At 42.7% G+C, this 26,261-nt stretch overlaps 1 pseudogene; it reads left to right on the forward strand.

Moving 5' to 3' along the window:
- Positions 1-2,457: 2,457 nt before the first annotated feature.
- Positions 2,458-25,629, forward strand: LOC109028198 (C-terminal-binding protein 2-like; annotated as a pseudogene).
- Positions 25,630-26,261: the final 632 nt, after the last annotated feature.

Genomic DNA, 26,261 nt, shown 5'->3' on the forward strand with positions numbered 1-26,261 from the left:
TGGCAAAAAATAGAAAATACTTAAAACTTTTGCTGCTTTCACCATTTTAATGCAGAATTCCTTTGCAGCACAAATGTCACCATAGGATGGAGCCTTGGGAATCCAGTGGAAACTATTTCAGAAAACCTCAATGGATCACCGACAAGCAGCAGAGGGCCTCAATAGACTTCAACAACGTCTGGACTCCATGGACACTGTAGTCCGACAAAACCAAAGAACCTGGGATCTTCTCCCAGCCAGGCAAAGAGGAACATGTTTATATCTAAAAGAAGAATGCTGTTTTTGAGATCAATCAGTCTGGTTTAGTCCAGGAAAATATTAAAAATATCATCACCCAGGCAGGCAAAACTGAATCCCTAGGAACTTCCATGGGAACATGAAAGCGATGTCCATTGTCTGCCTTGCTCTCTTTAATAGTATCAGCCATTATTATACTTTCAGCTTTTACTTTTGTTCCCATTTTGTTTAAAATGTTAACTGATTTCTTGCTTTCTTGCTTACAGCAACTCCATGTTTGCATGATGGTTTTGCAAGGCTTTCAACCTTTGGTTGCCAACATCTTGCCCACTGGTTCCACGAACGACATGGTTTACACCCTGTTAGATCACACAGGAAGAAACTTTAAGGCCCAGGCTAGGCAGAAGTAACATCCACTCAGCAGGAAACAGCTCCAGAAAAAATGGCCTAACCCCTCAACCTCCAATGTGATTATTGCCCTAAAATCTCTTAGGGGGAAATTGAGGGAGAATAGATAGTCCAGAAAATGACCATGATCTCGGGATATAGAAACCGTGGTGACTGTACAGCCAACACAATAAGCCTTAGCATTCGCATTGTAATTGGGCTTATTCAAGCAAAGCTATCCTCATTAAGGACTTTCTGTTCTAGAGAGCACGTGCATTTTGATTTTACCTGTCCTCAAACTTAACATTTGCTTATTTTAATAGCAAAAAGTACACCGCCTAGCCAGGCATGGTGGCTCATACCTGTACTCCCAGCACTTTGGGAGGCTGAGGAAGATGGATCACTTCAAACCAGAAGCTCGAGACTAGACTGGCCAACATAGTGAAACCCTGTCTCAACTAAAAATACAAAAATTAGCGGGGTACGGTAGTGCATGCCTGTAATCCCAGCTACTCAGGAGGCCGAGGCACGAGCATGGCTTGAATTCAGGAGGCGGAAATTGCAGCAAGCAGAGATCACACCACTGCACTCCAGCCTGGGCAACACGGCGAGACTCTGTCTCAAACAAACAAACAACCAAACAAATAAAAATACACTCCTGGGTGAAGATCTAAGATGTTAATAACCATGCAACATATGAACAAGCATGTACAGCTACAGCGCATGTGCACCCAGAATACCACAGAGAACATGCTTACTAGCAACTCCTCTTCCCTCCTCCTTATTAATAATAATGTAAAACTCCCATAAGGGGATTTTTCCAGCGACAATCCACGCTGTCTCACTCTTATGAGCAGCCGCCCTGGAGTATTTCTCTCAGGGTGTACTGTGTTCTGCACTTAACTTTCAAATATGTTCTTTTCCAATAAATTATGCTGTACTTTTTTCTTTGTGTCTCTTGTTTAAATTCCTAAAAACTAAGAAGACAAGAACAGAGGTATCACATCAGCTGTCAACACAGCAATAAGTCAGCCTCCTTCTTGTAAGCATAGCCCATGCAGAAAAGGAGAGTCGCATCACCTAGGTGCTGGATCCAGAGATGTCACAATTGATCTCATGCACAAAGTTAAGGTCATTGAGGTAAGTCATATTAAATAGTTTATGGGCTCAGGGATATGTCACAATGGCTCCTGTGAGCAGAGATCAGGCAGCATAATCACATAACCGGTGTGCTGGACACAGCGATAAGCCACCCTTTCATCTGTGGGCATGACCCAGGCAAGAAAGAAGAGCCACAGCATTTAGGTGCTTGCTGCAGAGGTACTTAACAATCTCTCTTATGGGCAAAGCTCGGGTAAGAGAGAAGAGTCACATCTCCAAGGTGATTCATGTAGAAATTTGTCACAAGAAACTTTTTAGGCAGGGCCCATGCTGGATCTTCTTATCTTCCAGATGTTAGGTCCAGGGATACGTCAGAATACCCAAAATACACAGGGCTCAGTCAATAAAGGAGAGTCACATCACCCAGGTGCTGGGTCTAGACATATGGCACATCTCTTTTGTGGGGAAAGCTCAGGTAAAAAAGGAAGGTCACATTAAACAGTTGATAGGACCAGAGATATGTCATATTGCCTCCTGCTTGAAGTGTCTAGGCCAAAAACTCACATCACCTTGGTGCTAGGCCCGTGTTCACATATAAACATTCAACCGGAGTTGAAATGTTGGTTCGTTTCTAAACTCAGCTCATAGGTAAGGGAGAACTCTCCTATCCTGACCTAGTTAGTTGTAATGATGTTGACTCTCATCCCTGGGCTTAATGCTACAAGTACGATCATGGGTCCCTACCAGCAGGAAGTTCTCAAAGTTGATTACAACTCTCATGCATACTGTATAGGGCCATTGGGTAGTACACCGAGCGTGCTAACTGGGCCGAGCACACAGGTGAGATTGTGACACTCATATGCACACCCAGCCAACAGTAACTATTGTCATCCTTTCACAGGAACACAGGTCAGTCTGCAGAGGAATTGAGGCTGTCATGCACAAATCCAATCTGCTGTTGAGATGGTTATTCATGGGCTTAGACCCAACATACAGGAGGTGTTGAATGTCATGCCTACAACTGAGACAGCTGTGGGATTGTTAATCTAATTCCTGGACCATTCTGCAGCTTTTTTTGTGAAATTTGCCAGTGCCTCGCACCTGAGTGACTTGACGGGCTGGCATGGACCCAGCCCACAGGATATTAACCTATTGCTGGATCCAGTACATTGAGGATGTAACTCTATTCTTTTTCCTTGGCACTGCCCACAGTGAGCATTTTGACATATCGCTAGACCTTGCACCCAGGTGATGTGGCGCTGCCCACAGGAAGCGTTGTTATAAACAGCTTGGCCTCGCACCGAGATTATGGGACTCTTCTACTGGTTCACTGCCCATATGGGACACTGTGTTATATGGCTGGGTCCACTACTCAGGCGATGTAACTCCCCTGCCTGGGCCCTGCCTTACAGGGGCATTGTGACATATCTCTGTGCTCATCAGCCAGGTGATGTGATTCTCTTCTCCTGCCTGGTCCCTTTACACAGAAGGGATTGTGACACGTTGCTGGGCTTAGCACCAAGTTGATGTTGATGTGAATCTTCTGCCTGGATCGAGTTCACAGAAGGCATCGTGACATACCTCTGGGTCCATCAACTATTTGATATGACTCTCGTCTCTTACCTGAGCGTTGCCCATAAGAGAGATTGCGACATATCCCTAAGTCTAGCACCGGGATGATGTGACTCTTCTGCTTGCCTGGGTCACGCCCACAGAAGGAAGTGTGACTTATAACTGGGCACAGCACACGGGTGATGTGATTCTTCTGCCTGGTCCCTACATACAGGAGTCAGTGTCAAATGCCTCTGGGCCCATCATCTAGACTATGTGATTCTCTACTTCTTCCTAGGGCCTGCTAACAGTAAGAACTGTGACATATTACTTTGCCCAGTACCTACATCATGTGACTTTTCTCTCATGTCTGGGCTCCGTCTTGGAGATGAATGTGACACATAGCTAGGCCTAGCCCCTAGCTTATGTAACTTCTCTTTTTTCAAAATCCTACCCACCAGGGGCATTGAAACATCTCTCTGGGCACTTCACTTAGGTAATGTTACCCTGTTGCCTGGAGCCTCCCCTCAAGGGGTATTGTGACATATTGCTGGACCTAGTACCTATGTGATATTACTCTCCCTTCTTGCCTGGGCCTTGTATACATTGTGTATTATAATATATGGCTGGGTTCAATGACTAGGTGATGCAACTCTCATGCATAGGCCGTACTCACAGGGACATTATGACATTTCTTTAGCTCTGACTCTCCTCTTTTTCCTTAGCCCTGCCAAAAAGAGAGGTGGTGACATATAACTGGACCTAGCAACGAGCTAATATGAGTCTCCTCTTTTGCCTGCACCCAGCATATTTTGGGTATTGTGATGTATCCTTTGTCTCAACACCTGCAGGATGAAAGGCTCCTGCCTGAGCTCAGCCATCTGTCAAAATTGTCATTCTCCCACACGAACATGGAACATAAATGAGGTTCTGAAACTCACACCCAGAGGCAGTCAAAAGTTGGAAAATTGGCTCTTATAAGTGGATATTGTCCTTAAGTGGGTTTGTGACTCCCTGACCAACATCCAAAACACTTCTGAGGCTGTGACTACACTAAGATAACTCAGTTTTCAAAAGGGATTAAGGCTCTCATGGAAAAAACCCATTCCTCCATTGAGATTGTGACTTATGCACATAGATGCAACATACAGGAGGCGTTCACTCTCATATCCAGAGCTGGCACTTATGAGGGATTGTTAATCTCATCCATGGACTTTCCTGCAGGTGTGATTCTGACGTACATCTCTAGCCAGCTCCTGAGTGATTTGACTTTTTTGCCTGGGTGTAGCCCACAGATGAGATTGTGGTATATCCTTGAATCCACCATCTAATTAATATGCTTCTATTCTCCCGTCTTGGCACTGCCCATAAAGGGTATCCTCACCTAACACGGGTCCTGGCACTTTGTTATATGACTCTGTCCTGTGCTTTGCCCACACGAGCCATTGTGACATATTGCTGGGTCCAACACCCAGGTGATGTAACTCTTGTCTAGACTTTGCCTACAGGGGGCATTGTGACATATCTGTGCACTGATCACCCAGGTGATGGGACTCTCTTGTCCTGCCTGATGGCTGTTCACAGCTGGGATTCTTACACATCGCTGGGACAGACTCTAAGTAATGTGACTGTCTTTTTACTGAGCACTACCCACAGGAGGCATTGCAAAATATCGATGGGCCTCTCACTTAAATGATATGACTCTTTTCCTGGGCTCGTTTCTTAGGGGTATTGTGACATATGACTGACTTCAGCATGGAGGTGATGTGAGTTTCTTCTACTGCTAGGGTTCTGACCAAAGAGAGATTACAATATATCACCGGGCCCAGCACCTGGGTGATTTGACTCTCCCCTCTTGGCTGGGCCCTGCATATATTGTGTATTGTGACATATCACTGGGTTCAACAACTAGGTAATGTGACTCAGCTGCATGGGCCATTTCCACCTGGGTATTATGATGTATCTTTTTGTTCATCACTTAGGTGATGCAACTATCCTCTTTGCCTTGGGCCCCGCATAATTTAGTTATTGTGTTGTATCACTGGGCCAGTCGCCTAGACAATAGGAATCTTCTGCCAAGGCCCTGACTACTGGGGACCTTGTGACATAGCTCTGCATTTATCACCTAGAAAATGTGATCCCCCCCATTTCTGCCTAAGGACTGCTCACAAGAAAAATTTAGCATATTTCTGGGCTGCGCAAACAAGTGATGTGTTTCTCCTGCCTGTGCCTTTCTCACAGGGAAAATTGTGACATATCGCTGGGCCCAGAAGCCAGGTGAGGTGACTCTGCTGCATGTGTCGTGCTTTCAGGAGGGAGCACGAAAATATCCCTGGCAGAACACCTAGGGATGTGACTTTCTTGCCTTGTCCTTGTCCTCAGGGGAGAATGTGACATATCCCTGACACAGACCCAGGTGATGAGACCCTCCTGCTTGCTGACTACTCAAATGTGAGATTGTCACATATATTTTGGCCTAGCATGTAGGTGTGATGATGACATTTATACCTTAAACCAACCAATAGGAGAGATACTTTGTCTTATAGCCAGGCTTTACAAAACGTGCAAAATTATGGGTCTTCTCTTACTATGAAGGTCAGAGAAAATAAGCACTCTTGCATATCATGTAAAGCACTCAGATGGTACAGTGTCATCACAGGGCCCAGAACACAGGTGAGATTGTGTTCTCTGTGTGCACACCCACCAATCATCAGAATTGTCACTCTTACACAGGATCAGAGGTGATTGCGGAGGTCTAAATCTCATAATCTCATAGCTGAATGCTGTCCACAGTTGGAATTATAACTTTCATATGTGAACATCCAGTCACAGTTGCGATAGTGACTTATTTCTGAACCCAGTTTACAGCCAATAAAGATCCTCTTATCTGGATCCAGCCAGCTGGAGAGATATTGACTCTCATACCTGGACTTATGGCCACAGGTATGATCATAGGTTCATATCAGCATGAAGACCTCAGAGTGGATTATGTTTAGTGCATACTGTACAAGGCCCATAGGAGGTACATAGTGTCCTAACAGGACCCAGCAAACAGGTGAGATTCTAACACTCATGCACACTCTGGTGACAATAAAAGTTATCCTCAAAAATGAGCACAACCGGCCGGGTGCCGTGGCTGAGGCCTGTAATCGCAGCACTTTGGGAGGCCGAGGCTGGTAGATCACGAGGTCAGGAGATCAAGACCATCCTGGCCAACATGGTGAAACCCCGTCTCTCTACTATTTATTTATTATTATTATTTTGAGACAGAGTCTTGCTCTGTCACCCAGACTGGAGTGCAGTGGCACCATCTAGGCTTACTGCAACCTCCGCCTCCCAGGTTCAAACAATTCTTTTGTCTCAGCTTCCCGAGTAGCTGGGACTACAGGATCATGTCACCATGCCCAGTTAATTTTTATATTTTTGGTAGAGACGGGGTTTCACCATATTGATTAGAATGGTGTCAAACTCCTGACCTCAAGTGATCCACCCACCTCGACCTCCCAAAGTTCTGGGATTACCGGCATGGGACACTGCGCCTGGACACCCCGTCTCTACTAAAAATGCAAAAATTAGCTAGGCATGGTGGCATGTACCTGTAATCCCAGCTACTCAGGAAGCTGAGGCAGGAGAGTCGCTTGAACCCAGGAGGCAGAGGTTGCAGAGAACCGAGATCGTCCCACTGCACTCCAGCCTGGCGATAGAGTGAGACTCCATCTCAAGGGAGAAAAAAAAAAGAAAGCAAAGAAGAAAGAAAGAAAGAAAAAGAAAGAAAGAAAGAAAAAAGAAAGAAAGAGAAAGAAAGAAGGAAGGAAAAGAAAGGGAAAAAGAAAAGAAAGGAAAGAAAGAAAGAAAGAAAGAAAGAAAGAAAGAAAGAAAGAAAGAAAGAAAGAAAGAAAGAGAAAGAAAGAAAAAGAAGAAAATTGACTCTCATATATGGATCTTTTCCACAGGTAGGTGGGTGACTCTCAAACCAAAATTCATTACATCTGTGAGACTGTAACTCTCCTAAGGGGACACGGTCAGCCAGAGAAGACTCATTTATGAATCCAGTTCACTGTTGAGATTGAGACTGGTGTACTTAGGCCCAACATGCAAATTCTCATACCTGGAATCCGGACATGTGTGGAGTTGTTCATCTCATCCCTGTCGCTTTCTGCAGGTGTGATTGTGACATACATCTCTGCCCAGCTCCCGAGTATTTTAGCTCTCTTTCCTATGCCCAGCTCACAGATGGGATTCTGATATATCACTGAAGCCAGCACCTAGGTTATGTGACTCTTATCTCCTGCCTTGGTGCTGCCCACAGGGGACATTGGGACATATCACTTGGCCTTGCACCTAGGTAATGTAAGTTTTCTGTCTTGCATTGGTGCTACTCACCGGGGCGTTGTGATGTATTTCTGGGTCCCACATCCATGTTATGTGACTCTTCTGCCGGTGCCCAGTCCACAATGGCCATTGTGACATACTGTTGCATCCAAAACCTAGATGATCTACCTCTCTTTCCTGAGCTTTGCCTAAGGGGACATTGTGAAATATCTATGTGCCCATCACCCCTGTGGTGTGATTTTCTTCTGCTGCCTAGTCCCTGCTTAAAGAAGGGATTGTGACATATCACTGTGCCCAGCACCTAGCTCATGGTACTCTTCTTTTGTTTTTTAGGATTTGTTTGGAATGAGATTGTGATACATTGGTGGGTCCAACTCCGAGGTGACATTACTCTGTTGACTTTGCCCTGAAAGCAGAAAGCACTGTGACACATTATTAGGCCCATCTCCTGCCTGAACCCTGCCTACAGCAATTTGTAACATATGGCATTGGGACATATCTCTGAGCCCATCAACTATTTGATAAAACTGTTCTTTTTTAACAAAGGCTTTGCCTATAGGAGAGATTGTGACTAATTCTGAGCTCAGAAAATAGGTGATGTTTCTTTAGTTTTTTTGCTTGAGCCCCACACTGTGATGTATTTCTGGTCCCAACAACTGAGGGAAGAGAATCTCCTGTCTGGGTCTTGCCTACAGGGAGCCTTGTGAAATCTTTCCGCGTTCATCACCTTAAATATGTGACCCTCATCTTCTGCGTGGCCATGTTTACAGAAGGGAGAGTGGGTTATTCCTAGACCCAGCACACAGATCATGTGATTCTGCATCCTGGTCTCTTCAGAGGGGTCATTTTGACGTATCTCTAGACTCATCAACTAGATAATGTGACGCTCCTCTTCTCCCTGAAACCTATCCATAGTGGAGATTGTGAAATACAGCCTCGCACAGCACCTACATGATGGTGCTCTCTTCTCATGCCTGGGTGCTGCCCACAGGGGTCATTGAGACTTATAGCTGGGTACAGTCTTCAGGTGATGTAACTCTCCTGTATTTTTGGGCCCACACACACAGGGCATTACCATATAGCTCTGCTCCTCAGACCTAGGTGATGTGACTCTGCTGTCTGTTACCTCCTCTTAGGGGGTATTGTGATATATTGCTGGGCCCAGAACCGAGGTGATGTGGCCTTTTCTGTTGCCTGGGCCCTGCATACATGGTGTGTGGTAACATATATCTGGGTTGAACACATAGGTGATGTGACTCTTCTGCATAGGTCTTGCCAACAGGGGTATTATGACATACCTTTCTATTCATTGCCTAGGCGATGTGACTCTCCACTCTTATCTGGGCCCTTCCAAAAGAGGGGATTGTGACATATCAGTGACCCTACCACCAAGGTGATGTGACTGTTCTCTTTTGCCTGGGTTTGCATATTTTGGGTATTGTGACATATCCCTGGGCCCAACACTTAGGGGATAAAAGGCTTATTCCTCTACCTTATGCACAGAGAAACTTGTGAAGTTTTTCTGCATTCATCAATAAGAAGATGTGACTCTCCTACCTGCATCCTGACCACAGAGAGGATTGTGACATATTGCTAGATCCAGCACCCAGGTGATGTGACTCTGCTGCCTGGTTCCTAATTTAAGGAGTGGATTGCAACATACCCATGCCTGAGCATTCAGGTAATGTGTCTCTGTTCCCTGGTCCCTGTTCTCAGGGAAGCGACATATCACTGGCCCAGCGTCCAACTGATTTTACTCTCCTGCTCTCTTCCTATATGCAGGTGTAATTGTGATATATATCTTGGAACACAACACACAGGTGCAATGATGACATTCATATGTCAAACCAGCCAATAGGAGAAATCCTGCTTCTCCTACTGACACTTAGGGAAATGAAAAAAAATAAAAATCCCTGGGTCTCCTCGTTAAGATCATCCACTCTCTCACATGTTACATAAAGCCCTCAGGTGGTACAGAGTCTCATCACAGGGCCCAGCACACAGGTGAAATTTCTTTCTCATATGCACCCCCTGCACCCTCCTGGCCATTATGATTTTCACCCTCACATATAAACAGAACCCACTGGTGAGGTCCTGGATTTCACACATGAATGCAGTTTATAGTTGGAATTGCGAATCTCATATGTAAAGATCTGGCCACAGTTGGAATGGGAACTTCATTATAAACCCAGCGCATAGAAAGGTGATGATTCTCTGATCTGGACCCCACCAATTGTAAAGATGTTGACTCATATATAGGCTTAGGGCCACAGGTTTGATCATGGGTCCATACCAGCATGAAAATCTCTGAAAGAATTGAGACTGTCATGCATACCATATAAAACCCTCAGGTGCAACACAGAAAGTCCTAATAGGGCTCAGCACACAGTAATATAATGACATTGGGATGCAGACCCAGCCAACATTAAAGATTGTCGTTCTTTCACATGATCATAGTTCACTTTTGAGGCTCTGAATCCCATACCCAAAGGCAGTTTCAAAAGATGAAAAATTGAAATTTTTTTCACGTGCCTTTTAGCTGCATAAATGTCTTCTTTTGAGAACTGTCTGTTCACATCCTCGCCCACTTGTTGATGTGTTTGTTTGCTTTTTTCTGATAAATTTGTTTGAGTTCTTTGTGGATTCTGGGTATTAGCCCTTTGTCAGATGAGTAGATTGAAAAAATTTTCTACCATTCTGTAGGTTGCCTGTTCACTCTGATTGTAGTTTCTTTTGCTGTGCAGAAGCTCTTTAGTTTAATTAGATACCATTTGTCAATTGTGGCTTTTGTCGCCATTGCTTTTGGTGTTTTAGACATGAAGTCCTTGCCCATGCCTATGTCCTGAATGGTATTGCCTAGGTTTTCTTCTAGGGTTTTTATGGTTTTAGGTCTAACATTTAAGTCTTTAATCCATCTTGAATTAACTTTTGTGTAAGGTGTAAGGAAGGGATCCATTTTCAGCTTTCTACATATGGCTAGCCAGTTTTCCCAGCACCACTTATTAAATAGGGAATCATTTCCCCATTTCTTGTTTTTGTCAAGTTTTTTCAAAGATCAGATAGTTGCAGATGTGTGGCACTATTTCTGAGGGCTCTGTTCTGTTCCTTTTGGTACCAGTACCATGCTGTGCTGCTATAAAGACACATGCACACATATGTTCATTGTGGCATTATTCACAATAGCAAAGACTTGGAACCAACCCAAATGTCCAAGAATGATAGACTGGATTAAGAAAATGTGGCACATATGCACCATGGAATACTATGCAACCATAAAAAATGATGAGTTCGTGTCCTTCGTAAGGACATGAATGAAGCTGAAAACCATCATTCTCAGCAAACTATCACAAGAACAAAAAACCAAACACCGCATGTTCTCACTCCTAGGTGGGAATTGAACAATGAGAACACTTGGACACAGGAAGGAGAGCATCACACACCGGGGCCTGTTGTGGGATAGGGGGAGGGGGAAGGAATAGCATTAGGAGGTATACCTAATGTAAATGAGGAGATAATAGGAGCAGAACACCAGCATGGCACATGTATACATATGTAACAAACCTGCACGTTGTGCACATGTACCCTAAAACTTAAAGTACCATTAAAAAAAGTTGAAAAACTGACTCTCATATGTGAGAGTCACAGATGTGTTGATGACTCTCAGATCATGAGTCAGCACACCTGTGAAGCCGTGATTTCAATTAAGGGAGAAAGTCTGCAAGAGAAAATGGGGCTGCCATGCACAAATTTAGTCCACTATTGAGATAGTGACTTGTGTACTTAGATCAAACATACAGAAGGTGTTCACTCTCATGCCTAAAACCAGAATATGTGCGGGATTCATCCCATCTCTGGAACTTCCTGCAGGTGTCATTGTGACAAACATACACATTTGTCCACAACCTGAGTGACTAGACTCTTCTGTTTCAGCCCAGCTCACAAATAAAATTGAGACATATCATTGGACCTAGAATGTAGGTGATGCGACTGTATTCTCTCGCCTTGTGCTGCCCACAGGGAGCATTGTAACATATCACTGAAATTAACAGCTAGGAGATTGGGGGCTCCTGACTGAATTCTGTCCACCGGGAGGCAGAGCATGTTTCTGCCTTGTAGCATATTTCTGCCTCCATCACCAGATGATGTGACTCTCCTTTCTGCCTGCACCTTGCCCACAGGAAAGATCCTGACATATCACTGGGCCCAGTAATCAGTAATCAGGTGATGTGTCTCTCCTGCCATGGCTTTACCCACAGGGAGTGTGGTGACATATCACTGAGCTCAATATTCAGGTGATTTGACTCTGCTGCTTGTACTGATTTCAGGAGGGGATTATAACATATCCCGGGTGAGCACACAAGTGATGGGACTCCCTTCCTAGCCTCCGACCTCATAAAAGATTGTTACATATCCCTGGCCCAGCCTTAGGTATGTGACTCTCCTACTTGGTCCCTGCCATCAGGGAAGATATTGACAGATGTCTGGCCAAGCATCCAGGTGATGCGACTCTCCTGCTCACTCCCTACCCAGAGGAGAGATTAAAACATATATCTTGGCCAGCTCACAGGTTTAATAATGACTCTCATACCTCAAACCTGCCACTAACGGAAATGCTGTTTTTCCTAGTGAGGCTTTGGAAAATCAGTAGGTCCTAAATCTTCTCTTTGTATGAGGGTCTTAGAGGAATACCACTCTCTCTTATACTATATAAAGCCCTTAAATGGTACAAAGAGTGTTATCACAGGGATATGTTGCATATCCTACGGGAGGGGCCTAGTTATATGTCACAATTAGCCCAGGGCGCAGGGCACAGGCATGAGAAGAGAGTCACACCACATATGTGCTGGCCTAAGTGATACACCATCATCCCCACTGTGGACAGGTTGCAGTAAGAACAGGAGAGTCACTTCATTCTAATAATGGTCTCAGAGGTACATCACAATGACTCCACTGGGCAGAAACAAGGGATAAGGGTCACATCACCTGTGGGCTAGGCCCAGAGATGTCACTCTTACTTCTGTGGGCATGTCTTTGGCTGGAGAGGAGAATCACATTACCTAAGCACTGGACCAAGAAATACGTCACAATCTTTGTCATGGGCAAAGTCCAAGTAAGAGAATAGAGACATATCAAATAGTTCATGGGCTCAGAGATATGTCACAATGCTCCCTGTGGGCAGGGTTCAGGTAGGACACTTACATTACCTTGGTGCTGGTTCAGCAATATGTCCCAATGCCTTCTAAGGACAGAACAAACACAAAAGAGTAAAATCATTTTGGTGTCTTACCCATCGATATGTCACAATCTCCCCCGTGGGCAGAACCTGAAAAAAGGGAAAAGTCATATCAGCTAAATGCTGCACCTAGCGATAAGTCACAATTCACCCTGTAAGCAGGGACTAGAGAGAAGATAGAGTTACATCATCTGGTGGCTGGTGCAGGGATACACCACCATGCCCTCTCTAGGCAGGATCCAGACAGGAGAGCTACGTCGCCTGTGTTTTGGACCCAGAAATATGTCACAAAAGCCCATGGACAGAGCACAGGAAAGACAGTCACATAACCTGAATATCAGGTTCAGTGGTATGTCCCAATGCCTCCTGTGAGCATTCCAAGGCAGGAGAGGAGACTCAGATTACCTGTGTGCAAGACCCAGTGATATGTCACACGGAGGAGTACCACTGTCTTGCATATTGTGTAAACTATGGTAGAGAAATGGTCACCAAAGGGCTCAGCACACTGGTGAGATTATGCTTCTCAGATTCACACCCCACCAATATTCAGGATGGTCTCTATCACACGTGGAGAGAGCCCACTCTTGAGGTCCTGAATTACACATGCAGACACAGTCCACAATTGGGATTCTGACTTTCATATGTGAACATCCAGCCACAGGTGGGATGGTGACTCATTTTTAAACGCAGCTCATAGGCAGTTAAGAACTCTTATTTGGACCCATCCAAGTAGAAAGATGTTGACTGTCATACCAGGGCTTAAAGCTAAAGGTACAAGGAGGGGTCTGTGCCTGGTTAAGGTTTCAGAAAGAATTGTTACATTCATGCATACTCTATAAAGGCTTCATGTGGTGAAGAGAGTGTCCTGATAGGGCCCAGAACAAAGGTGAGATTGTGATACTCATATGTACACTGAGCCAAGAGCAAATATTGTCATCTTTTCACATGAACACAGCCCAATGTTAAGGTTCCGAATCTCACACCTGTTGATCTACCTGCTGATGGAATAGTCTGTCAAGAGAAAGCAGAGATGCATGAGCATCAATCTGGAAAACACCAATAATGGTTGTGTGCACCAGGATTCAGATATCTTCCTAGTATTGTTTTCTCTAAATCTCTTTATTCGTAATTCACCATTTGTTTCATTGCCATTCGGGCAACTAGGTAGTAAGACCATTTTCTGCTAAGCAAGAGTAGGTATACAAGTAACAAATCCCTCTGGCCTCCTCCTGTATACTTCAGAGAACAGATTCTAGATCAGCCAGCTGGCTGCTAACACCCCTCCCTTCTTCAGAAATGCTTATGCTTTTAACAGGATTATAAGCCACGGCCTCCCAGCATTGGGTCCCATCAATGTTTTTGGTGGAACCATCAGCAAACCAAGCATGTTTCTGATCCTCTGGGCTTAGTTCTTTAAAGGATTTGCCCCATTGGGCAGGGGAGGTTTCCTTCCCTATCTGCAGGACTTGCTCAGTGGTTTGCTGAACTAGCAAGTTTTGCACATCCTCATTTAAAAATGATACCCGTTTTGGTTCCGGCTTAGCCTGGTCTTGTATGTGCCATTTCCATTTACTTTCTTGAGTGTACCCTATCCAATGAGGTTTGAGGGAGCTCATAACCCAAGTCATAATAGGAATTTGGGGCCTCATAAAAACATCATGATTAAAACAAAGGTGTTCTTCTTCCTGTAAAGCCCAGTAGCAGGCCAACAGCTGCTTCTCAAAGAGTATAAGCTTTGCTAGCCTCTGACAGCTTCTGGGTCTAAAACCCCAAAGGTATCTCTTCCCATCTTGTTTCTACCTAAGGCTCCAATTAGCGTGTTGATCTAGGACAGTTACTTGCAGTTCTACTGGCCCATCCTGTAAGGGCCATACTGTTGCTCTGCTTGTTTGGCTTGTTGAAAAGCCACGCTCTCTTTCTGTCTTCAGTGAAAGTCATAGCGTTTTCTAGTGACTGCATGCAGAGGTTGTAAAATGTTACCCAAGTGGGGAATATGATGTCTCCAGAATCCAAACAAACCAATACAACTTTGGACCTCCTTTTCAGTGGTAGGGCTGCAAATTCTAGTATTTTAGCCTTAGCCTTTGGTAAAATGGACCGTTTCCCTGCATTCCATAGGATGCCAAGGAACTTTACAGTTCGTGCAGGTCCTTGAATTTTACTAGGGTTAACTTCCCATCCTTGAGATAGGATTTGGGTTTTTACCGGCTCCAAGCCCCAGATGACTAGTTCTTCAGTTTTGCCCTGACTGGGCCACTCAGGCAGCTGCTTTTTTCAGCAATAGGCTGATAACTTTGAGGCTGATCAGTCAAGACATAGGCCTGGCCATGGGCCAGGGCCAGCCTGGAAGTCAGATTAGCATTTTCTTTTCTGGCTTACATTTCTGTTGTAGCAGCTGATTCCTATCTTGACACATTAACTTATAAGCAGTAAGCAAGCACCATCCATGCCGGGAAATTCCCTCAGCATCCCATTTACCAACTGGCATTCCCTGCACCTCCTCACACACAGCCAATGATTCAAAATGCACTAACTTAGATTCCCAATTTTTACAAAGGCCAGCTCCCTTGGACCACTGAATGGCCAAGGGGAAGAACTAGGGGAGTTCCCTTCTGAAGATATGGAAAGTCCCCGAGCTCCCAGTCTGGTCCGTGCACCAAAAAAATGGCATGATTTTGCCTTCGCTTTCGGATCCTGTTCATGACACCAAAAATGTTCTGTGCAGGGAATGCTCAAGGTGAGAAGGAAAGACACACACACACAATACCTTTAAGGGTAAACAAACTTTATCCCACGTAAATGGCAATGCAGATATAATAAGCAAATGATATAATAAGCAAGTTGCAATGGGACGGAGAGAAGGGAAAAGAGATATATATACTTACACTCATCAGACTATGGAGGATTCACTACCAGACAGCGAAACAACAGCCTGGGCTCCAGAGTTGGCCACTTGTCCGTGAACAGAAGAGAAGAGATCTCATGAAATTTTGGCACAGTCTGGAACCCTAGCTCTTTTTGTAACGAGTTATCTGGCATGACGTCCAGTCAGGAGGGCCCTTCATTTCTGGGCTCAAGGAAAAGAAAAAGGTCAACTTGTTTTTTGTGATTATCTGTTGCTTTTCAGTAACTAACATATAGGAACAAATTGAAATAGAGATTTATCCGAAACAGCGCTGGATGAAAGCCTGAAGGGGCTCACACAACGTGTTCCAGGACTTGGTGACCATTGTTTGAGTCCAGATTCAATTGAGTTCAAATTTAATATTTAACTTTTACCCCACAAAGTGTCAAAAGTAATTCCTTCAAATGCAGGAAATTATGTAACTACTCTCAAACTAAACTTCTGAACCAAAAGTCATAAATTGAGTATAGGAATTAAAAAAAAAAAGAAAGAAAATCTAACTACATCTGTCTAAAGGGACTCAATTTATTTATTTATTTATTTTAGAGACTTGGTATTTCTTTGTTTCCCAGGCTGGTCTCAAACTCCTGGTCTCAAGTGATCCTCCCACCTCAATCTCCTAAAATGCTAGGATGACAGATATGAGCCATCGTACTCTATAGTAACAAAAACAGACTAAATCTGGCAAGATGCATCCAAAAATTATGCAAATCATAACCAAATGAGGACAGACTATGTCACAATTATAGTATGCAAAATGCTTTTTAAATAACTTAGTTTATAAAATATATTATAAATTCAAATTGTCAAAAAAACAAAGGACAAAATAATAAAAGGGTTTATTCACTGGAAACCTATGACAATTATACACATTTACATAATTGTGTGTATATATCTAATTATGTATACACACAAATATGTATGCCCCTTACATGAGTATTTTTAAACATCAATAATATCTTGACAGAACATAAGCAAAAACAGCAATATACTAAAAGAATAATATTTTAATATGTCAGTTCTGTAATTAATAAAAATCCAGATAGAATATTAAAAAGTAAACAGACGACATGAAAATACTGTAAAGCAATTAGATATAACAGATGCATAGAGAACACTCTACACAAAAACAAAACTCACAATCTTCTCAAAAGCTCATGAAACATTCTCCTAAAAATAACTATTAAGCCAAAAAACCATTCTTAACAGAATTTTTGAAAAATTGAATGTTAAAAAAATTCAAAAAATCAATGAATCCAGGAGCTATTTTTTGAAAAGATCAACAAAATAGACTGCTAGCAAGACTAATAAAGAAAAGAGAAAAGAATCAAAGAGAAGCAATAAAAAATGATAAAGGGGCTATCACCCCTGATCCCACAGAAATACAAACTACCATCAGAGAATATTATAAACACCTCTACGCAAATAAACTAGAAAATCTATAAGAAATGGGTAAATTCCTGGACATATACACCCCCCACAAGACTAAACCAGGAAGAAGTTGAATCTCTGAATAGACCAATAACAGGTTCTGAAATTGAGGCAATAATTAACAGCCTACCAACCAAAAAAAGTCGAGGACCAGATGGATTCACAGATGCATTCTACCAGAGGTACAAAGGAGAGCTGGTACCATCCCTTCTGAAACTATTCCAATCAATGGAAAAAGACGGAATCCTCTCTAACTCATTTCATGAGACCAGCATCATCCTGATACCAAAGTCTGGCAAAGACACAACAAAAAGAGAAAATTTTAAGCCAATATTCCTCATGAACATCGATGCAAACATTCTCAATAAAATACTGGCAAACCGAATCAGGCAGCACTTCAAAAAGCTTAGCCACAAAGATCAAGTGTGTTTAATCCCTGGGATGCAGGTTCAACATATGCATATCAGTAAACATAATCCATCACATAAACAGAACAAATGACGAAAACCACGATTATCTCAATAGATGCAGAAAAGGCCTTCGAAAAAATTCAACAGCCTTTCATGCTAAAAAACGCTCAATAAACTACATATTGATGGAATGTATCTCAAAATAATAGGAGCTATTTACGAGAAACTCACAACCAATATCATACAGAATGGGCAAAAACTGGAAGCACTCCCTTTGAAAACAGGCACAAGACAAGAATGTCATCTCTCATCACTCCTATTCCACATAGTGTTGGAAGTTATGGCCAGGGCAATCAGGCAAGAGAAAGAAATAAAGTATATTCAACTAGGAAAAGAGGAAGCCAAATTGTCCCTGTTTTCAGATGACATGATTGTATATTTAGAAAACTCTGTCGTCTCAGCCAAAAATCTCCTAAGCTGATAAGCAACTTCAACAAAGTCTGAGGATAGAAAATCAACGTCCAAAAATCACAAACATTCCTACAATAACATACAGAGAGTCAAATCATGAGTGAACTCCCATTCACAATTGCTTCAAAGATAATAAAATACCTAGGAATCCAACTTACAAGGGATGTGAAGGACCTCTTCAAGGAGAACTACAAACCACTGCTCAACGAAATAAAAGAGGACACAAACAAATGGAAGAACATTCCGTGCTCATGAAAAGGAAGAATCAATATTGTGAAAATGGCCATGCTGCCTGAGGTAATTTATAGATTCAATGTCATCCCCATCAAGCTACCATTGACTTTCTTCACAGAATTGGAAAAAACTACCTTGAAGTTCATATGGAACCAAAAAAGAGCCCGCATAGTCAAGACAATCCTAAGCAAAAAGAACAAAGATGGAGGCATCACGCTACCTGACTTCAATCTATAATACAAGGCTACAGCAAGGAAAGCAGCATGGTACTGGTACCAAAACAGATACATAGACCAATGGAACAGAACAGAGGCCTCAGAAATAACACCAAACATCTACAACCATCCGATCTTTGAAAAAACTGACAAAAACAAGCAATGGGGAAAGGATTCCTTATTTAATAAATGGTGCTGGGAAAACTGGCTGGCCATATGCAGAAAACTGAAACTGGATCCCTTCCTTACACTGTATACAAAAAGTAGTGAAGATGGATTAAAGACTTAAATGTAAGACCTAAAACCATAAAAACTTAGAAGAAAACCTAGGCAATACCGTAGGCATGGACAAAGATTTCACGACTAAAACACCAAAAGCGATGGCAACAAAGCCAAAATTGACAAACGGGATCTACTTAAACTAAAGAGCTTCTTGTAAAGGGCCCGCTTGGGGTACCCAAAGAGGGCAGAAGGTTCCTAAGGGGAAGGTAAGGTTTGAGGGAGGGCAGGTGAGGCACCTGTGTCAGAAAAAAAAACGCAAAACAAAAAAAAATAACTCGCCGCCAAGAAGCGTTCCTGGTTCCCCCATGGACGAAAGTGCCTTCCCATCAGTCCCTGCACTGGGCCTTGGGGACTCTGGCGTCCCTGGTTCGAACCCAGGGAGCGTCTCGGTCCCGCTATGGGTACCGCAAAGCGGGCAGAAAGCCCCTGAGGGGAAGGTTAGGTTTGAGGGAGGGGAGGTGAATCACATGTGGCAGGGAAAAAAAAAAAAAGAAAAAAACCTCACCGCCGAGAAGCGGGGCCTGTGTCCCCCATGCACGAAAGTGCCTTCCCATCAGCCCTTGCTCACGGCCTCGGGACCCTAGCGTACCTGGTTCGAAACCAGGGTGCAAACAAAACTATTATCAGATTGAACAGGCAACCTACAGAATGGGAGAGAATTTTTGCAATCTACCCATCTGACAAAGGGCTAATATCAAGAATCTACAAATAGCTAAAACAAATTTACAAGAAAAAAAAACCCATCAAAAAGTGGGCAAAGGATATAACAGACACTTTTCAAAGGAAGACATTTATGCAGCCAACAGACATATGAAAAATTGCTCATCATCATTGGTCATCAGAGAAATGCTAATCAAATCCACAATGAGATACCATCTCACGCCAGTTAGAATGGCGATCTTTAAAATTTCAGGAAACAACAGATGCTGGAGAGGATGTGGAAAAATAGAAACACTTTTACACTGTGGGTAGGAGTGTAAATTAGTTCAACCATTGTGGAAGACAGTGTGGTGATTCCTCAGGGATCTAGAACCAGAAATACTTTTTGACTCATCAATCCCATTACTGGGTATATACCCAAAGAGTTATAAATCATGCTACTATAAAGACACACACACGCATATGTTCATTGCGGCATTATTCACAATAGCAAAGTCTTGGAACCAACCCAAATGTCCATCAATGATAGACTGGATTAAGAAATTGTGGAGCATATACAGCATGGAATACTATGCAGCCATAAAAAAGGATGGGTTCATGTCCTTTGCAGGGACATGGATGAAGCTGGAAACCATCATTCTCAGCAAACTATCACAAGGACAGAAAACCAAACACCGCAACCTCTCACTTATAGGTTGGAGTTGAACAATGAGAACACATGGACACAGGGCACGGAACATCTCACATTGGGGCCTGTTTGGGGGTGAGGGACTATGAAAGGAATAGCGTTAGGAGAAATACCTAATGTAAATGATGAGTTGATGGGAGCAGCAAACCAACATGGCACATGTATACCTGTGTAACAAACCTGCACGTTCTGCACATGTACCCTAGAAATTAAAGAATAATAAAAAAATTGAATGTTACATACATAATTTCTGACCAAAAAGGATGAAAACTAGCAATCAATAACAGAAGAAAATTCATAAAATTCACAAATATGTAAAAATTAAGCAATTTACTCTTGAACATGCTTCTGTTCAAGAGTTAGAAAACTTAATATTTTGAACATGTATATAACGCCAAAAGTGACCTACAGATTTAATACAATCCCCATAAAATTCTTAATTTTATTTTTGACAGATACAGAAAATGTGACTCCCGAAAGTATACGGAATTTCAGGAGACCACAAAGAACTCTACAGTTTTCAAAAAGAGAAAAATTTTGGAAACATTACAATTCCTGTTTTCAAAACCTGTTACAAATCTACAGTAATCTAAGTAGTTTGTTACTGGCATAAAGACAGACAAATAGAGTAATAAAACAGAATGCAAAAAAGATGTAAACTCTCACATATTTATTGTAGCTTTACTTACAAAAATCAATAGGTTAAAGCAATCCATACTTCCCTCAACAAACAAATGAATGAGTACAATTTGGAATATAAAAACCATAGAATATTACCCAGCTTTTGAAAAGCAGAAAACCTTTTATCTATAATAAAAATAAAATCTTGATGACATTATGCTAAATAAAATAAGCCAGCTACAAGACAGATACTGAGTGTATCCACATGTATAAAATATATAAAGTAGTAACATCCTTAGAAACAGAGAATAAGATAGCATTTGTAAAGGGCTGAACAAAGGAGAAGACAGGCAGTAGTTTCAGGTGTATTGAGTTTTAGTTTTGTAAGATAAAAATGTTCTAGAGATATGTCGAATAATGTCAATGTGCTGAAAAGTCTAAACTATATAATTATTGTCATTGTAGATTATTGTAAAATTGTAAATAATTGCCAATTTTATATGTTTCTTATAACAATGTAAACAATAATAATATCTAAGTGAGATACCATTTTAATGCATTTCAATAATTATCTTCAGGACCTCGGCAAAACCTGAGTCCTGTCCTCTCGCTTTCCTCCCCGTACACAGCGAGCTTCACCACTTGCTCCACACCTTCTCCATCAGCTACTACCTGTCCCTGGGATCTGTCCAGTCGCCCAGCTAAAGTGCTCAGCAGGTCAGCAGCGTGGCGAGCTTCTATGCAGGCGTGGGGTCTGGGGCTCCTGGATCTCTGTATCCCATTTCACAGAGATTGCCACCTACTGCCGTCTGCTAGAAGATGGGAAGGACTTCAATCTTGGTGGTATTCTGGACAGCAGCAAATACCTGCAAAGCATCCAAAAGACCAACACCCACAGGATAGTGGACGGCAAAATGGTGTCTGAGGCCAACATCACAGACATCTTGAGGTGCTAAGCCAGCAGAAGCAAGGTCCCTTTGCAGAGCAGGAGGGCAATAAAAACTTCTGTGGTCAAAAAAAAAAAATTACCTTCTCATCACAGAAGTGTTTTCCTCACGCAAATGTAATATAGATTCATTAATACATAGCTGTGGAAATTAGGGCAATTTCCACAACTACTCACCCAGAGAGGATTAAAAAAATAATTGACCACCAACTAATTAAATAAATACAGACGTCATAAATAAAGCGTGAGTAATGTTTATACAGTCAAACGAACAGAGAATTATGTTGGCAATACGCATATGGTTGATTCATATTTGACTTTTTTTACACTCTTTTAAAGTGTACACAGTTAAATATAGTCATAAAAAATTATAACATATAAGCAGAAACTAAAAACACAATTAAATGATGTAAGACAGCCTATCCTAACAGGAAAATACAGGAATATAAAATGTTACAAAACAAAATTAGATAAACATTAACCTGTGAAATACTGAATAAACAAATCATGCAACTGAAGAAGACTCTTTCTAGATAACTGCAATATTCAACCGTAACTGGACACTCATAAAGAACAGATTTTGAATTATTAGCATATGGTTAGAGTAACAAAATTTCACAACAAATGCATTATAATCTTCTATAAAGAACATTTAGAAGAAAATTTTAATGAAGATTTCAATGATATTAGAGAACAGAGTCTCGCTCTGTTACACAGGCTGGAGTCTAGTGGCGAGACCTCAGCTCACTGCATCCTCCACCTCCCAGGCTCAAGCAATTCTCTGCCCCAGCCTCCCGAATAGCTGGGATTATAGGCACCCGCCCCCATGCCCTGCTCATTCTTTTTGTGGTTTTAGTGGCGACGGGGTTGCACCATGTTGGCCAGGCTGGTCTTGAACTCCTGACATTGTGATCCACCCACCTCAGCCTCTTAAAGTGCTGGGATTACAAGCGTGAGCCACCGCACTGGCCTATAATTTATTTTTTTTAAGTAAAGAAAAGCTTTACATTTTAAAATATGGGAACAACATGAATATTGAAAAATATGCAATGAAACACTACTATATAATAAGCAATGAGAAATAAATTATACTATCATTCAGATAATGTTGAGGAAAGTAAATAGAAACACTAATGATAAGTTTTTCTATGCAGTAAACTTAGACACACAAACTGAAATTTTATTAATGAGAGGTGCATACTAAGTAATTCACTTTTTATATAACACATAAATTCAAGTATGCTATTCTGAAATCCCTGAAGCTAAAATTATAGGCTAATTTGGGATACATAAAAATCAAAAAGTGAAAACGTGCAGATCACAGTCCCACTAAGCTTTATATAAGATTAAATAATAAAATAACTCAATAAGAAATAATGTAACAATTAAGAATTTATTCTATTCTTGGCAGGTTTCTAAGTTTTTCTATGGCATTAAGGTCTTTAAAAATTCTTTGAGGTGAGTAGATACGATAAACTATTCCACAGGTGAGGTGCTTGGCATAGAGAGTTCACGTTTTTAAGTTAATTTCTACCAAGGAAAAGAAAACTTTTTGACCTACATTACCAGAGATGAAAAAAAGAATAAAGTGAAATAGAAGCTTCACTATATCATATGTGCTGAGGTGCTTTGGGCTCTGATAAAAGTTTTTCCGATTTTTTTGCAGGATCACATTTGAAATCATAGGACTGAAAATTATGAAGCAGAAACATTTGTCCTTGGTGTTTCTGAAATATGTGAACCAAACCCCAATGCCTGCACTTTTACTCTCACAAACTTCTGACATGAGGCACAGATTTTTACAAAATGGCTTAATATAGAAGTCTCGCAAAATGTACAGATTTCCCCAGATCCCCCCAAACAGTGGAAAAGCACTCAGACCACAAGGCCTTCAAGGGAATAACAGAAAGAAGAGGCGAACTTTGGCTGTCACTGTGAATGCCCTGGAATGTTAGTGGAGGAACAGGAGGAGCCTTAGAAGATTTAGGAGAATAATAAGCATAGGCTAGGAAATGTCCATCTGTGGCAGCAAAAGAAGTAAATCTAGGATTTTCCAGAACGAATTTCATTGAAGCAGAACTTCCCACATCACATTTTTAAAGTTTCCTCCTTGGCCTTTGCACCTCTCATCTTTGTTATTTGTTCATTCTTGCCTATTGGGGTGATGCCTATTATTTTCTCTTTTTACATTCCAAAGATATTTCCTTTACTGTAGAACAGGGGCATCCAAGGGAGAATCTCACCACGACCCCAGGTCTAGAGCGCCCGGAGTCCGCGATCCCTGGGGATGGAGGCGTCTTCGGCCTGGGGTCGTGGTGAGATTCGTTGGTGGCTGCGCGATTGTGGCGGAGTTGCAAGCAAACGGGTTTCATCACCTTAAATGGTTTTGAACCAAAGAAGCTGTATTCCCTTAAAAAGACGGACACTCCATCGTGTGAACTCTGGAGTTTGTGAGCAAATTTATATTGGGTTCATAGTGGCGTCATGCAAGCAGACTCCTGCGAGTTCCCCTATGTTCTTAGAGGACTGCTTTGCCTTTTGATCTGAGAGTTGCAAAGTTCCCTAAAGAATGGCCCTTGTGGATAAGCGCTAAGTCAAGAGACAGCGATTGGACAGAATTTGTGAGGAATTCGCCCCCAGATCATGAAAGTCACCCTGAACCCCGCCTCGTGGTTGCTCTGCTGGATGGACGGGACTGCACTGTGGACATGCCTATCCTGAAGGACCTGGCCACCTAGCCTTCTGTGAGGCTCAGTCCATGCAGGAGACCCATGAGAAAGTTCTAAACGAAGTCGTGGGTGACATGATGTACCACACCATCTCCATCACCAGGGAGGACCTGGAAAATTTCAAGGCCCTGAGAATGATCATGCAGGTGGGCAGTGGCTACGACAACGTGGCCATCAAGGCTGCTGGCGAGCTCGAAATTGCTGTGTGCAGCATCCCGTCCGCAGCCGTGGAAGAGACAGCCGACTCCACCACCGGCCACGTCCTCAATCTGTACCGGGGGAACAGGTCTCTGTACCAGGCACTGAGGGAAGGCACGCGAGTTCAGAGCGTGGAGCATTTTGGCGAGGTGGCCTCAGTAAAGGCCCGCATTCATGGGGAGATGTTGGGCCTCATCGGCTTCAGTCGCACCCAGCAGGAGGTTGCAGTTGGAGCCAAGGCCTTTGCAGGATGGGATCGAGTGGTCCCTGGGTGTGCATAGGGTCTACACCCAGCAGGATTTGCTGTATCAGAACGACTGCGTCTCCTTACACTGCAATCTCAACGAACAAAACTACCACCTTATCAATGACTTTACCATAAAGCAGATGAGGCAGGGAGCATTCCTTGTGAGCGCAGCCCGTGGTGGCCTGGTGGACGAGAGAGCCTGAGCACACACCCTCAAGGAGGACAGAATACGAGGGGCAGCCCTCGACGTGAATGAGTCGGAGCCCTTTGGTTTTGCTCAGGGTCTGTTGAAAGATGCCTGGAATCTCATCTGCACTCCTCTCACTGCATGCTACAGCCAGCAGGTGTCACTGGAGATGAGGGAGGCAGTTGCCACTGAGATCCGCCAAGCCATCATAAGTCGCATCCCGGGAAGCTTAAGAAACTGTGTGAACAAGGAATTCTTTGTCACATCAGCGCTTTGGTCCATAATAGACCAGCAAGCAATTAATCCTGAGCTCAGTGGTGCTACCTACAGATATCTGCCAGCCATGGTGGGCGTGGCTCCAGGAGGACTTCTTGCAGCCAGTGAAGGCATTATCCCTGGAGACATCCCAGTGACTGACAACCTCCCAACAGTGGTACATCCTTCCCAAGGGCCCTCTCCCAACAGCCCACAAAACACGGGGACAATCGAGAGCATCCCAACGAGCAACAGCAGAGAATGCCGGAAGGTAATCATTCAGATATATTTGGGAACAATGAAAAATAGATAATCTAAGAGAAAAAGAATCTGACAGCCTTTTTAGCTAATTCTGGACATATGCATCGTTGTTGTTGCAGTGTTAAAACAAGAGCTAGAAAACTGACAATGTCGTCTGCTTACGGAAGCTCTGAAAGACTAGGGTGTGATTTGTTAACGACCAACTTCTATTATTGTGTGTTAAGTTTTTCATCTGTGCATCACATCACAAAGAATAAATAGAACTTTTCCCTTTATCAGTCCCTTAGGCACAACAGGTCCTGAACACCCTGCTTATATGTTGCATCAACAGTTCAAATATCAAAATAAAAACCATGAAGAGGAAATCCGCATCCTGTGACTTGAGTCCCTTCAGTCTACAGGGACTGGTTACCGCTTTTTGCTAATAGGAAGATTACATTACTAAAAAATGTGGAGTAAACTGTTTGCCTGTGGTAGACACCTGCATGCATAGTATTGAAGACAGTACCGGCTCCTGTACAGAGGCGCGTCTCTCACATCTGAGCTGCGTATTGAGCGGCAAGTTGGTTGTAAGTTCAGTAAAAGCCGCTGATGATGCAAAAAAAAAGTATTAAGTTTCACAAGCTGTTAGTAATCAAGTATATTTTGTCAGTTTCAGACCCTCTGCGATTTTATTGAGT

Source organism: Gorilla gorilla, chromosome 23 (genome assembly GCF_029281585.2).
Source record: "Gorilla gorilla gorilla isolate KB3781 chromosome 23, NHGRI_mGorGor1-v2.1_pri, whole genome shotgun sequence".
In the NCBI taxonomy this organism is placed as follows: domain Eukaryota; kingdom Metazoa; phylum Chordata; class Mammalia; order Primates; family Hominidae; genus Gorilla; species Gorilla gorilla.